A 15990-nucleotide genomic window follows, 5' to 3' on the forward strand; every position below is an offset into this window, starting at 1 on the left:
TGGTCTTCTCATTTAAAGGGCGTCGGCCTTCGTAGAAAGACGTTATCACTTTGGCTATCGCCAGCAGTTATTTAATTGATGCAGTTGGCAGCAATTTGCTAATTGGTCATTTGGATTTTGTGTGCGACGATAAGTGTCCGACTCCTTTAACGGGGGTTTCCAATCTACTGGTTAGATCACTGCTGAAGATGTGGAATGGATGGAGGGACAAAAAGTTAAAGAAATACAAACTCCACAAAAAAAATGCAAGTGTTGGCATTTTGCGATTGAAATCTGCTGAGAAAGTTTATGACAATCTCAGTTAATGAGCAGTCGTTGGTTCATTATATTCCAAAAAAAAAATGACATACAGGGAAGTGGAATTTTATCGCCATTAAAAATCGTGAAGAGATTTCCAGAAAGTTGTGCCCGTGGTTGAGAGGGTAGGCCTACTGCTAGAACACGTGTGCCATATGAAAAAATAACATTTATAAAAACATAAAATGGTGTTATGAAATTGGTCCTAAGAATTGCCCTTCTGTTCTAGCCCTATTCTGCTAACTATGCAGGAGAGGGAAACACCATTAAGTTGAAAAGATATTTCCAGAGACTTGTGCCCATACCCATAGTTGCAAGGGTAATGCTAGGGGGTTTGGCTCTTGAAAGAATACAATTAGATCATTTTGAATATTATCAACTAGGGTCCCATACTTCCGCTATTTGCTGGGCCCTTCTCAGATTGAACTTTTGACCAACTCCAGGCTTGGCGTGAAGGCTTGATGATGTCACTTTTCCAAGTTAATAAGTGGATTACAAGCCGGTAACAAGAAAACAGAACAACACATTCACATTATTTTATCAGTTTCTCCCTTGATACTCATTCAGCTGAGTCTCAAGCATAGCAATAACCAAGGTCAAGTTATGAGAACTTTTACTCTTAACTTTTACTTACCTCAGTGTATTTTTGCTGTGCAGTTACAAATACATTTACGGGAGGATAGTACAAGAACATAGGAGAAAACACTTAACGTTGAGTATGTATGAATATTTGCTAAATAATAAACGGATATTTACTAGTATGACCAAAGTACGGTTAGTATTGCAGCTAAAAATGTTTATTTCTGAAAATTCAAAATGGTGGACCATGGAGAAGATCCCTTTTTCATGTATGATGAAAAGTACCATTTTGCCAGTCATAATGAATACTTAGAATTTGATGGTGGTGGTCAGTATTTGTTAAAAAGGTAACGTTTGTGAACGGGTAGCATGAATTCTGGAAATAAACTACTAAAGATATTACACAGTGCACCTATAACTTATTAGAGCTATTTTAACTCTTCCCACTGGGAACACCACATGTCATGATTGCATGCCTACCCTGACCCCTGTGGAAAACGTGATGGTACATGTTCCCCATTTTTTCCCTTCTCTATTGCTCTTACTCTATCCTGGATGTGTTCTTCTCTTCCCAGTGTCTAACATGGCACCTTCTGTCACCACGAGTCTCAGCAACAACAATAACAATCTCTGACTAATGAGCGCTCTCTGCAGTCAACCATGTCTCGATCTTAATCTGGGCCTTATAATCCTGACAACAAAGCCAGGGTCTTTAATCCCCCTCCCCTCCCAAAGAAGTGAGAAAAAGAAACAAAAAAAAATTGTTGGTTACCTGAATGGGGGAGGGGGGGGGGTGTATTTTTTATCACTCTCCCATCGGCAGGTCATTTATAACGACAGCCCCCACCTGGCTGGCACATACAGTACTGTAAACTCTAGTTATGATCTCGGTCCAATTGCCCTTGCGCTGTTGCCATCACCAACATGGCACAGCCGGCAGGCATGCTGGTAGCGGTATATCGTTGGCCTCTCTCACCTCCACTGTCTCTCAGCAAGATGGGAGAGATAGCACACCGAATGCTTGCCCTCATTGACACTCTTCTTTCTCTCTGTCTCTCTCTCTGCCTCTCTCTCTGTCTCTGTCTCTCTCTCTGCCTCTCTCTGTGTGTTGTGTGGTTGTGTGTGTGAGTGGGGGGGGGGGGTCTGGTTTGGACAAGAGATTGTGTAGGGTCATTCAAATGCTATTGCCATGCACACATAGACCCACCCATAATTATGCACACACGTACATACAGTATGCTCATGCATGTAAACACAGACACACACGTACACACACACGCACATGCACTTAAGCATGCACACCCATAGCACGTACTGTACCTGCGCACTCACTCACACACACACACACACACACACACACACACACACACACACACACACACACACACACACACACAAGCCTTACGTGCAACTATGCTTATCCTGCACTGATCTGCTCTGCCGTGCTGAGTGGTGGCGGCGTTATCACGCGATGTGTCTGATAAGACAGTGGGCCTATGACGAAGATCTTGGAGGACTAGAGTGTGGGAACCAAGCAGACACATAAGGCCACAGCCGTGACCGGGGACACCTCAGTTCAATGAAAACATCACAACATTCTTCACGTATAACGAGATAATGAACAAAAATGAATGCATTACAAACTAGACATGCACTCAGAGAGTGCAGACTTCTGCCAAGGAAGCTGTTTGATAGAACAGCTGACGCTGTTACACCCTATTTTCATTTTTTTTAAAAGTCCACTTTTTGTGGAGTTAGAAACTGGAATAACAAAATTCGCCCTGTACCGCAATTCATTTTGCGGTCAATAGGGGCGTCTAGATTTTTGGGCTAGCAATGGTGAGGAATCTTTTCAAAAATCCTGGTTCCTGGATCATCACCAAAATTTAATCACTTTTTCTTTTTGTCATTTCCAACAACTCCAAAGTTACAAGTTTCCACAACTCCAAGTTTCATCCAAATCCGTTAAAAACTTTTTGAGTTATCTTGCTGACAAACAAACAAACAGACAGATAAACAAACCCAACGTAACCTCATTGGCGGAGGTAATTATTTCCATTCCATAAGCATTCCATTCCATTGTTTCCATAAGCATTCACCTACGTAATTAAAAAAAAATCCACTCTGCTTTTATGCAGTTGATTGTTAGGTTAATCAACTCATAACTGTGTGAATGGCACTTCTTAAATCTGCTTGGGCTATATCATGGGCTACTGCATGGGCTATATCCAAGGGCTATGGGCTATAATGGCAAGTTTCAAGTTTGCAGGAATAGGTCTCCGTTCACCTGCTCAAGCATAAACCCTAAGAGACATCAGCCAAACTTTGGTAATTCTCGCTTGACAACATGAAGTCCAATTGCTCCTCAGACTCCACCTGAAGTTGACAATCAAACTCAGCTTTCGTGGATGAAACATGTTTTGGTGTGGCTTTAATTCTTGAGTTGAAAACATGGTGCCCAATGGGTGTCTCCAGCCGTGTTAGGTGGAGCAGTGCAGCCAGAAAGGGACCGTGCTGCAGAGTTCCAGACGGAGAGGCAGGCAGGCCGTCTGTGTGTTGCGCAAGCAAGCCAGCAGTCTGATGTGTTTGCACAGTCAGACAGACAGGAGTGGCTCATCTGTCACTGCTCAATAGCTCCGAGACAATAGCAGCAGTGACAACCTCCATCCTCCAGCACCTGATGCCATTGTTAGGGCCTTAATGGCAACCCTTTGTTTGGAGTGGAGACACAAAACGTATAGGGAGAGAGAGAGAGAGAGAGAGAGAGAGAGAGAGAGAGAGAGAGATTGGATGTAGTGTTTTTAATGTGTTTCAGTCACACAAACACAAAAGTGCAAGACAGAGGTTTCTTACAGACATTCTGACTGAAGTCCACCATTGCTAACTCAGCATTTCAGACAATGTCAATGTCAAGAATGTTGCATTGTCCACCACAATAAAGAATGGTTCACATTGGATGTGATTCAAAATTTAGTCTGGTAGTCAGCAGTGCTCGACACTAACTTTTTCGCTTACCAGCCATTGTGGCTAGTGGTTTTCCTGACTCACTAGCCATTGGGCCTTTTCACTAGCCATAATTTTCTTAACCATCATAGCAGCTTTAATGAATTATATAATAGGCTGTAATAATGTAATGTAGGCTAATATAACATAATATAACATAATATAACACAATATAATATAATATAATGTAATATAATATAATATAATATAATATAATAGCCTATAATAGGCTATAATATAATATAGTGCTTAATAATTAGAATTGTTAGGCCTATTAACTGGTCCATGCATGCAGGCTATGGAAAGAACAGATTTACTGATCTGAGGAATGGCATAGCCTATATTGACCACGCAGAAACACCCAGCACAGTGTTTTGGAAGGGCACAAATGTAAGCTACACGAGAGCAAAATATTTCCGTCTTTGATCTGAAAGGCTCTTTCTTCATATCATATGGGCCAATCTGTGGAGGTCACCTTCCAAATTGATGCGCAAAGTAGATAGCAAAAGTAATTGCCAAGTTCGCCTGTCCTCGGTCATGGATGTGGAATAACACCTCTTCTGGAATATTTTCTTATAGTATCCTCTAAAAAGCGCACACAGATGCGGTAACTACAGAAGGGGCTACGACTTCCTTTCATTTCGTTTAATATTGAGTTGTTTAAAATACAAACGGACGCCAGGCGAAACGGGCAAGGGACATGCTTTGCAGTCTGGAAGGCTACACTGTGCGTTGTTTAAGCCCGGTTTGACAGTCGGAACAACAGCACAAGAAAACATGGAGGAATATTAAGGTATGAAGACATACAGGCAAATCAGAAAATAATTTAAACCGAACATTATTAATGTCGCATGTGTCCTTGTCTTATCACTGCGCTTTAGTCTCGAGACTTTCAAAAGACAGCCTGGCGTGTTTTCCTCTCGCCTTGGTCATTTTAATGTCCACTACTACTAAGTATTGTACTAGTGACAGATCGCAAAACAGGGGTGCGATTCTGGAACGTTAGCATTGTACTACAGATGTACTTTAAAGTTATCTACTTACTTCAAGGCGAACTGCGTGCATTTCTCGAAGCCTTACCATTCCCACAGTAAGCCAAAAGTAGTGCGGCTACTTTCCTGAGCCCACACCGCTACTTACTTTCTTGGCATTGCAGTGCGTGACCAAAGAAGCAACAAGAGATAAGCATGATTGCTGAGTCATGATTCAGCTGTTTCCTCCTAAATTCAGTGCGTGAAGTAGAAAGCAATAGTGTACAACCACCACCAGCACATTTGATTGGATGTCACGACACCGTGACTCTGCTGTTTCCTCCACAACACACCTTGTAATTTCTTTGTGAAAAAACACGGCCGTGGCATTACAATCTGACACCGTCCGCACCAATAATGCAGTATTATCTGCATGCCGATTGGATTTCGTTTCATTCCGAGGTGTAATTTGTAAAATATTTGGACAATAAAGGTGTGGTTACTCCCAAAACATCGCCTGTTGAAGTGTCATATCTCTAAAAAATTTTCGCGCGGATTTCAGTACATAGCCTAGTGGTATTCACGCTTGCATCCCAATGGGAAAACAGAAGTCACGCCGGTTCGAATCCACATGGTTGCAGTGCCACAATTTTGGAAATATCTGGCAGAAATAGATAATTTATGTTGTGCATTACCAACACACACGTGCAGCCAAGGGAAAATGTGTTACACTGTAGGGTCCAAAACACGATTTCACGAGTTGTTGTCAACATGCTGCACGCTGGTTTTGAACCCGCGTGGCTCGCGTCATCCCATTGATAGGCAAGCGTAAATACCCCTAGGCTATGAAATGAAATTCGCGCCAAAAAAATGTAAGTACTTGACACGTAAGGCAGTGCATTTCCGGGAGTAACCAATACTTTCTTATCTAAATATCTCACAAATTACACATCGAAATGAGACGCAATTCAATCGGTATACAGCTAAAAGTATATTATTAGTCTGGGATTCATCAGATTCCAAGGATATGACGTTTTTTTTCACGAACAAATGACATGACGTGAATTTGTGTTCTGAACACTCTCGCAGCTGTATCATCACTTTGTGTGCATGTCGATTGATTTTCATCGCGTTTGCACCACAGGATTAAAAGATATTGACACATTTGTGGTCAAATATGTACTACAAGTTTAGCTAATGCGGGGGTTTTGGGTGGAGTCACGCTCTGAAGTAGACTAGCGCTGTGTGTTACTTGGGGTGGCTGAGGTGATGTCTGGACTCAATGGATCTACTCCAGCTGTACTTCAACTTCATTGTCGAGATACGGATAGGAGGCGCCTCACTTTCAAAGTCACCACTACTTCAGAGTGCACATTACTCCAAGCAGTAGTTACTTTGTGTGCTAACGTTCGAGACACAAGAGTTAGCAACTTTTATAGTATTTACTATGCAACATTGCTAACAAACTAGCTACTTCACACTTTGAGAATCGCACCCCAGGTCAGTTGAGATGAACTTCGCTACTTTATTTTCACGATAAGGTTTTCAGTGACATTTCCAAACGCAACGCTGATATGCCGGTAGCTCGCAGCCACTCCTCTTCGCAAGACTAGCTCTATCAGATTCTTGGCGTGCATGACACACAGGTGACACGTGACACAGGTGCTTCATGGGTATTGTAGGCTCGCGAAATCGCATTGTAATGCTTTTGTAGCAAAGACGGTCCGTGGAAAAAAACTACAAAATGCGGTGCCTCATCATTCAGAATAGTAACGGACCCGCCAGAATGGCTAGTGAACCTTCGGTATCTACTAGCCAACGCCGACTTTCACCCGCATTTGGCTACCTGGCGTGTGTTAGTGTTAAGCCCTGGTAGTCAGACAATGGAGTCACACTCTGGACTGTTACATAACTCTGAGCCGCATCTAGAATTATGCTTTTGTGAAATGTGGTCTGTCATTTTTTTAGTGTGACTACTGAGGATCACCACTAAAAATATGTTGAAAATGAAACATAAAAAGCTTTTATGTAAAATATGTGTTTTAATCAAACTTTTAGAACTCAGTGTCTGTGTAACAGATGCCAACTAGCAGAGTTCGGCGGTTGAACATTAGTAGAACTCCCTCCCAACGCCTCATATTATATTGATAGCTCAGTGCTACCAATTTGTTTGATACCAATCAGATATTTACAGTGATCTGTAAAGACCTGATTGAGAACATTTACAGACTAAAGGAAATACAGCAGCATATGAGGTGGACATAGCTCTTCTACAGATTAGGACATCATTCTGTAGCCTCTTAATGCAGCAGGGGTCGCCGGCGACCCTATTCACTTGCTGAAAATGCTTAACCACATCATAACAACATTGCTATGACATTACAGAGACCCATAGTGTTGCGCTAAGGGGTTAAGATGAAAGCTGATGAAAAAAAGTCAAGTCAAGTCGGTTTTATTGTCAATTTCTTTACATGCACTGGTCATACAAAGAATTGAAATTACATTTCTTACTTTCCCATGCAGACATAGACATAGACTTTAGGTGTGGACATAGACAGTCCAAGACAAAAAAAACCTATCTCTAGCCAGACTCATAGATGACCCAGGCAGATAATCATCTGAAATTTGATTTTCCACTCCTAACACTTCTATGTTTATCTATTGTCGTGTCAATAAGTGTCCAGTGTTGAGACTGCACAGCTAATGCAGTACAGTATAGCATCTCCAACAGCAGTCATCGTGGCTGACGTGAATGTATTATTACTGTGTGAAATTACTGGGCGAAATGACGCAGCAGTGACCTCCTGCCTGCTTCTGACGAGCTCGGTCGGTCTGACGCGTTCTCCCATGTGTGCTAGTGATAGTGGGAAAAAACTATCTCCAAATCCGCCCACCTTCATCTCTTGGAGGAAAAGAGCCACCACAGTGCTCTCCTGACGGGGATCTCAATAGCAGACTCCACCATGGCTGAATTTGCTCATAGGGGTTACAGGGCATTTGTCCGGTGGACTGTGGCATGACCCTCCTCTCAATGGTGTCAGTCCTCATGCTACAGCAGACCTCTCCCAGATAGCCATATTTAAGGGAAAGCGTTTTGGCTGTTGTGCTCAGAAGAGCTCATGTTAGATGGCTAAAAGGTTATGACGGGCTTCACCGTCTCGGCTGAAAATGCCTGGCCCATTTTTTTCCCCTGTCCTGAACTTCACCGTGTCAGATCAGAGATCATAGCAGTATAGTGTGACATAATACTCCACTATTGGAGTTCCGCACACGTCTGAACTGATTAGCTCATACTTAGAAGCTGTCAGCGCGGGTGTGAATGCATTATGTTCTAATAACTCTTTGATATCATGATCAGAACTGCATCAAAGTGCACTGTTGCTGCGGGGTCTGCGCGGCTGGTGCACAGGGAGTATTGCAGTTCCTTCTAGAAGCATCTTTGAACATACTGACATCAGGGTGCACAAAAAGCACACGAGCCACCAATTCCCTGTTGAATTTGGCTACTTTAGGGGGAGGGGGGAGGGTCCACTCACTTTGGTCCGGCCTGGTCGGGTTTGGTGACGTGTTCCCACGAAGGACGAGGTCCAAGTAAAATGAGGAGTGAGATATCCCCTCGGTGTGTGTGGCCTCTCCCAGACCGGTCGTGAATCACCGAGCCACCCCTCACCCCCTCCAAACCCCTCCGCTGCGGCCCTCCGCCTCCGCCCAGCCCGTCGACCCCGAGCCCAAATCACAGAGCATCAGATCTGCTGACGGATGCAGCTCGGAGGCCGACTTGGCTGCCATTTTGTTATCACAGCTCTCTGGATCTGCGTTGGCCGGGCGCGATGCGAGCTGTAGCGCTGCGAGACAGGGCAACAGGGACTGCGCTTCGCCCTTTGTTCCAAGTGACCTGAGAAAGCTTTGTGTGTCGGAGGGAAAAGAGGGATCATCGTGTCAAGCGGTCGTCTGCATGGGTGTGAAAGACCCTCTGAACCCCTTCCCTATGATTTAATATATTTACAGTAATTTAATCAAAGCAGCGATAAAAAGTAATAGTAGCCTCTTTTAATGACTTTTCCTTCAGCTGTTGAAAATCATCTCTTCTTGTGAGAGGTTTCCAGATTTTGGCCGAGCTGCTTCGTTTCTCCTACCATATGTGATGTTTACATTATAGCAACATCAAAATGGCTGCTGATGCTCCATCCCCCAGAAAACACAAGTATGAGCCAGACTTTTCTTTAAATCGCAGATAAATATACAAAAGCAGAGCAACGCCAAAACCTGGTTTTCCTGTTTGAGCAGTGGGGAACCTACTACACACATTACACACATGAGTAGTGAGCGCTCCCGGTTCCCCGCTCCACGAACACGCTCGGTTCCTCGTTCTTTTCACTCAGCGAGCAACCACACACACCACTGATCTCTTGCACAGACAGAGCGCATGCAGCATATTCCGCCTTGATGACAGAATAATGGGAGATAGCTCATTACCGACACACTCCATGATGCACTGTCTGATTCCGAGCGAATTTATTGATTCTACTCCTCCACACACCGCGGACACACACACACACACACACACACACACACACACACACACACACACACACACACACACACACACACACACACACACACACACACACACACACACACACACACACAACCCACCACCGCCATTCTCTCTTTGCTGACCGGCCGCCCAGTGTTTCTGGGCCTACGCCAGTGGGGAACCCTGGACTCAACCCCCACACCCCCCACCCCCCACCCCCCACCTTCTCCTTCACTGACCCACCCCCCACACACATCCCATCTCATATCCCAAAAACCCCTGTCTCTCCCGCCTTTTTTAGCTTTTCCTAACCCCCCCCCCCCAAAAAAAATCCAGCCCTTTAACAAGCAGGACCGGAGTGACCCAGGGAAACGGCGTAATTGCCCTCTCTGGACCCTGTTTCAACATCACTGGGGTGGGTGGTCTCTGCTCCTCGGCTCTGTCTATACAATACATTTGTTTCCTCTAAAATGTGTGCGATGTGTATTGCACATAGTTGGGGGGGGAAAAGGAACAACATGCTTCACCTCATGTCAGCTGAACCTAATAGGAATGTGTCTTCAGTTTTGTTTGTTCAAACACCAGTTACTGAATGAGACACGGTGGGGTAATTATGCCTGTAGAAATAAGTTTTTATTGGTGTACTATAATTGTGATTATTTCTTTTTTTCTGATTTATATACTGCAGTTTACGTGACAGTATTTGTCAATGATGGAAAGCTACAGGGATGCACAGACTGGTTAACAAATATTGCTCTAAGCAATTAGTCAGCCATTGCTCTAACCAATCATGTCAGCAATCACTGACTAATTCATATGATCATAGATCATATTAATCAAATGGTGACTAACATGGAGAGCAATATTCTGCGTACTGGTAGTAGTGTATACCTCCAGACATCCATAGCCACCACGCAAACATGCAGTGCGACATAGGGCACAACACAACCAGTGTCCAATCAATCCCCTGCTGTTTAACAAGCTCAATGGCGCCATTTTTCAGGCCCTCAGTCACCTCCATAAAACCCACTGACATGCGGCATCGCATCGACTGTAAGTGTCACTTGTTTCACCTGTGCTTGATCAGTCACTTCTTTTAATGTCGGAGCGACTGTGTGTTTACGGTCTTTCCTCCCGCTGTGCCTGCAGCCGAGGTCTTTTGAGGCTGAATTTTGGTTGTAAAGCGCCGTAACGGGAAAGCATGGAGAAAATGCATATGGGTTTGGTCAGGTCGCTGGTGCGCCACCACCTGACTCCTGTAAATATTCTTTCCATTACGCCATACGTTCGCGTTCAGTACACACACCCACTATGCAGCATGCTATGACTCAACCACTGTCAGACAAACGCAATATTTTATTTCTTTGATTTTCCAAGCAAGGGTTTTCTTCTTCAGAAGTCAAAAGGGTCCCGTCCGTCGGCCAATTTTCAGCACACCGAGAGTCCGCCCGTCCCGCTGAGGAAGTCTCGGGTATTAATTGCAGTCTAATAACGAGTACTTTTAAATCCTTGTTTTAGGGACGGCCTTTGACTTCTCCAACCTGCCCCACTTATGGACTGGTTAAAGTCACCCATGCACACTTTAATGGACAATGAGGGAAATGTCTGTTTAGAGCTTCACGGATAATCAGGGCATGTTTAGTGGCCCTTTTTTCTTTAATCCACTCTTATTTTGAACCAATGCCTGCCTGGCCGACTAATGAGTGCCACTGTACCTTTTTTACCATAGTGCTGGAATGTTTATTACGGCCCAACACCTTTTGATCAGGGCGAGGGATACGCCGTGTCTGGGAGATTAACAGTGTGCATGACAGTGTCCGATTGCCAGTCTATTTATTCAGATTCGAGACTCCTCTTAATTGTGTGTGATGCTGTGCAAATTACTGGTCTGGCATAAGCAGTAAAAAAGACCCTCTAATAGGTGAATGTAATGCTGGAATGGAAAGTGTCTTTCGTTTTCTTACTGTAAACAAACCAGCACATTCTCAGTAGCAAGTGGTTGAGACAAGTGGTTGAGACTAATACTAAACCAACATCATAGATACTTAAGGAGTTTATTCATTAAGTAAGGTGAAACTGAAGGAAAATCATTCAGCAACTGGTCTTACGAATGCTGAGAGGGTAGCTTTGGTGAACCATTCTAATTGGCACGAGAGAGAGACTGTTGCTATTAAGCCTTGACGTAAAACCTCTCAGTTAGTTTATTCTTGCTGTGTCATGGAACTAAATACATACGCAAGTGGTCATAGAAAAGCAAATGGTCGAACAAAAAAGACACTCGATGATGATGGAGACTATTAACCAAAGTAATATAATTGATGGCCACCCTTACAGTCTACTACTTTTTAAAAATGACACATTCAGAAACATAAAAAGTAGTTCCAGGCTATCGCAACATAGTCAATGTTTTAAAATCTAACTGTGCTGTTTTAAAACTGTCCTCTAACAAGGCAAAGCTATAACTGGTTCTATACGGCTTGTTGAGATGAAGGCCCTTAAACACTCACACAAGTAGAAAACAACAAAAAACTACCCGCATATGTTTTGAAGTCTTTATTTCTTGTACTTATATTAAACCTAAGTCAGTGGCCTATATATACTGTATATAAATAGTACTTCTAGGATTCCTCACACAGAGGATCTATGAGCAAGAAGCAACAACTGATGACAGCACAGCTGACAGTGACCACTGCTCACAGAGGACACAGAAAGAGACCCCTAACACTGTCACATAAACACATTTGAGAGTAAAACACCTTTGAAGTTAAGATATTCTACATGTTGAGATATTGTTATGGTTCAGGCTTGTATTACTAGATAGCAGCTTATTGCTTGTACGTCACAGCGTATGCAATGTAATGTGTACCATGGTTTCCGGTAAAGACACCTAAACGCATCTCTGTGTCTGTCCAGTTATTAATCAAACCTAAGACACTACAGATATTATGATAATTCCAGAAATATACATGAGAAAATGTTGGCAAAAGTCACGACAAGTACTTCTTGGATTCCTCACACAGAAGTGCTGTGAGCAAGAAGCAACAATACAAAGGCAAACGTGTGTGCAGGCCAGGGGCTCCCCTGAACCTCCTGGTGGCGACCCATAAACATCTGACCGCGCTGACAGCACTTCCTCTTCCTATGAGGACCCAGGAGAGGGCACCCCTAGGCCGCCGACGTGTCATAGGTCACATGACATAAATAATGTCGCCATAAATAACGGCTGGAAACGGTGACCAGCCGTTGGCCACCAGTGGTTAGCGGGTTCACTGAGGAGGCTAAATACACTAATGATGTGGCACGTACCGTACTGCCACCAGCTGAGAGCTGCGACCGAGACCACCAGCCAACACTCTATATGCAATATGGCTCAAATACGCTCGGAAATTACAGAGAAGAGTTAATAAGGGTGCTGTGTCTTAAGGAATTATGGCTAGAAAATGCTAAAATCAAATCATCAAGACATTGATGGACAGCAGACATTAGAAAAATGACTTACAGTACATTGAAATGTTGATTTAATGAAAAAGCAGAAAAAATGCATTTCAATTTGGCTCACGTTTTTTGATTTTTGGGATTTTCCTTGTGCATTGACATATTTGCAACTCCTGAGAACACAACACAATAAACAACAACATCAAACAGTCAAAGCAGAAATGTCCATTCGTAGGAACAAACATATGAATGTATGGTATACTGTTTAAGTGAAGTCTATTGACGAGACAACATGTTGGAGTGTTTATTTCATTTTTCAAGCCGAGGATGTCGCATAGTGTATATAGGCTTCGGCGTATAGTGTGCATGTGGGCCCTCTTCCCCCGTGAAAGCAAGCCGCTCTCTCCATCTCCAAACATTCGTCCCGTGTTATTTCAGCCCTTGTAGGAAATAAACATTTTACACTACAGGTTGAAAAGACCACTTAGGTCAGGCCCTGGTATTGTTTAATGGCACATGGATAAGTACGGTAGTTCAAAGGGACCACCCATCTTGCCGCAGAGATGGCTGATCTCCGCCGTTGCGTCGCTTTGTTTATTTGTTTGGGCATGTATTTACATTCGAAATTGCTAGCCATGGCAACTGTACGCTCCCTCAGTCTCTCCATCTCCATGCCCCTTGAATACACAGATTTTGACATGAGATAGCTGACATAATAGGTCCAGTTTCTGATGGGAAAGCACTGAACATCAAAACTAGTGGCGTGACCACACACATACCGGCAAAGGAAAGGAGAAAAAAATGTCAGTGACGCATGTGCAATTGACTCAGTGGAGAACAATAGTTTCACCTTCTCATTTCCAATTGCCGAAGATGCTGTCTCTTTCACAGCTTTCATGGAAAATGCTGAGGTTTTTGAAATCTTACTCATGAGATATAGCCCCCCCATACTCATGGGGTCAGTTGTGTCAGTAGAATATGAACCCAATATTTTTTGCACCGTGCAGTTGCCAGGTTCCATAATGACATCACAGGTCCCGCTTGCTTTAGAACGTTTTATTACAGCCCTCCGGTTCTCCTTTGGTTTGAACCGTTGGTCGGAATACAGGGGAGATGGGTCTGTCTGGATCCTCTGGGTCATGTGTGTTTATTGAGGACATCTGTCCTGTGTGTGTGTGTGTGTGTGTGTGTGTGTGTGCGTGCGTGCGTGCGTGCGTGCGTGCGTGCGTGCGTGCGTGCGTGCGTGCGTGCGTGTATGTGTGTTCGTGTTGTGTATGTCCATGTGTTCTGGGGTGTGTGTGTTTGCGCACTTGTGTGTGTGTGTGTGTGATTGTGGGGGGGTCGGGTGTGGGAGGACATACAGAGTACATGTACACACAGAGCTGTCCCCTGCAGAGGAGGGAGTTGGGACGGGTCGCTATGAGCTGTGGTGCATTGTGGAGGGTCAGGCCATATAGACTTGTGTGTCGTCTGGCTGTGCAGCTGTGAGCTCCGTGTTCTAGGGTGACATCGTGGAGCTTGGTCCCTTGATCTGATTCTGTTCATTGGAGAGGGCTGCACGTACAAACGTATTTGTGCACTATCAGGACCCATTTGAACAGCCTGTGCTAGCTAGATTGATGATTTCTTGCAGACGGTACTGGTATAAATGTCTGTATTAACCACATTTTATCCTGCACAGGATTTTTTTTTTTAACTTAGAAAAGGTATTGGTCTTCGGTATTGGTCTTGAAAGGTCCATTGAGTTTGCCAATTACACACATTTTTTTGGAGTGAAAATTATCCTTTTAACACCAGTTACCTTACAGTTTGGACATCACTCTTCTCACTGTGTGACATCACTCAGGGGCACCCGGTTGTGATCGTTTAAAAAAAAAAGAGGAAAAAACATCTCAGAGCTATTGCACATCCTGAATGTGCCCTCATTGAGATATATCTGCCCACTGCCATTGTGTACGTACAGCCTGCAGACAAGGAAGCATCACAGTCACCTCCACTTAGCATTTGAGTGGCACAGATAGCCACAGCAGTCAATAGAATCAGTCCAGGTAACTACACTAGGGGTGAGTATAGAGCTCGAAAGCGGACATGACGTAGTTCCGTGTTCATGGGACCTTACCTGATTATCCAACAGCATGGCAGTGAGTACATAGGCTATCCTCTGATTCCAGTCATTATATGGGCTGGGTTACAAATAGCTTATGCTGTTTTAGGAACTGAATTTAGATGATTCATGCAAAAATATCAATATGCTGCGGAGGTCATAGGCACAAAAAATGTGGGGAAAAAAAACAAATTCTGCTAAATCGTTTGGTGTTTGGTATGAAAAAATGTAGGCTTTAAGAATATCGGAAACAACATATGTGAAGCCTGTGACACAATTCAAACGGCATAAACATATCATTTTAATAGCGCCATTGGATTAGGCCTACATGTTAAAAAAAGAAGAATAGTTGGGTATTTTATTTTTTAAAGGCCACAAGCTGCTTAGATCAATTTACGTGTATGTCCGTTTCACCTGCAACATAGTCAGGTCCAAGGTTCATGATGCTTTGAAAAAGGGATGATGGTTTAAGTGTTTTTTTTTTTTTTTAAAGAGTGACTGACCCTCTCAGTTGGCAGCTCAGGTGTGATCAACACCTGTGCAGTGCTGTGATGCTGTGGCTCTTCAGCTTTTAATCCTTTGGACTTACTGAAGAGCTGCAGAGCTCCTTAGCATCAAGGTGATAATCTTTTCTAAATATTTAGTTTGAGGATTAAGATGAGCGGTCTAGTGTGAGGAGACGGAGACGGAGCCAGAAGAGAAGAGTGGTCTGGTGGCTTCAGGTGGTTTCATTATGGTGAAATACAAAACATCTTGGTCTAAATGTGGTGTCTTCATTGTCAACATTGTTTTTTTAACCCGTTTTAGCCTGGACTGACATATACAGTACGCTGCATTCAGGCTCTTGAGATTTGAGGTTTTTTTTTAGTAAAATGTGTCTACGTCCGAGCTGAATGAGCAGAAGGAGAGTCCAAGCTTTTCAATGCAACTTATTTCATGATTTCATAGGCTTCGCAAGCTGAGATATTTATAGCCTAGGTTTAATAGAGCACTTTTTAGGCTAAAGTAGGTTAAATTATGTTTCTTTGGCAGACGGACACACCGGACGATGAGAAATTCCTTTG

Source organism: Engraulis encrasicolus, chromosome 18, assembly GCF_034702125.1.
Source record: "Engraulis encrasicolus isolate BLACKSEA-1 chromosome 18, IST_EnEncr_1.0, whole genome shotgun sequence".
Classification (NCBI taxonomy): Eukaryota; Metazoa; Chordata; class Actinopteri; order Clupeiformes; family Engraulidae; genus Engraulis; species Engraulis encrasicolus.